Consider the following 236-nt stretch of genomic DNA (forward strand, 5'->3'; position numbering starts at 1 on the left):
CTTCTTCTTCTTCATCTCTTTCGACCTTGTTCACTAAGCATGATGATAGCTTGTCCATCCTTGCCAAGTAGGAATGAGATGTCTTGTGAAACAACATATCGTTATATGCTCTTGTCCTCCTCCTATCTTTCCTTCTTCTTTTCAATACAGTACATATACACAGTGGTCACTACCACTCCAAGCACATCCAATTCAAAACAGAGGCGTCTTCCCGTCTTTCCTTCTACCTCTTTTCC

The 236-nt window shown here is 41.5% G+C and overlaps 1 protein-coding gene across 1 annotated transcript in view; it reads left to right on the forward strand.

The window, feature by feature from the left end:
* Nucleotides 1–236, forward strand: part of CSUI_004414 (ap2 domain transcription factor ap2x-3) — a 20,597-nt gene that overhangs the window by 2,270 nt on the left and 18,091 nt on the right. The window lies entirely within an intron of this gene.

The sequence above is a fragment of the Cystoisospora suis genome (assembly GCF_002600585.1).
Source record: "Cystoisospora suis strain Wien I chromosome Unknown contig_2061, whole genome shotgun sequence".
Lineage (NCBI taxonomy): Eukaryota > Apicomplexa > Conoidasida > Eucoccidiorida > Sarcocystidae > Cystoisospora > Cystoisospora suis.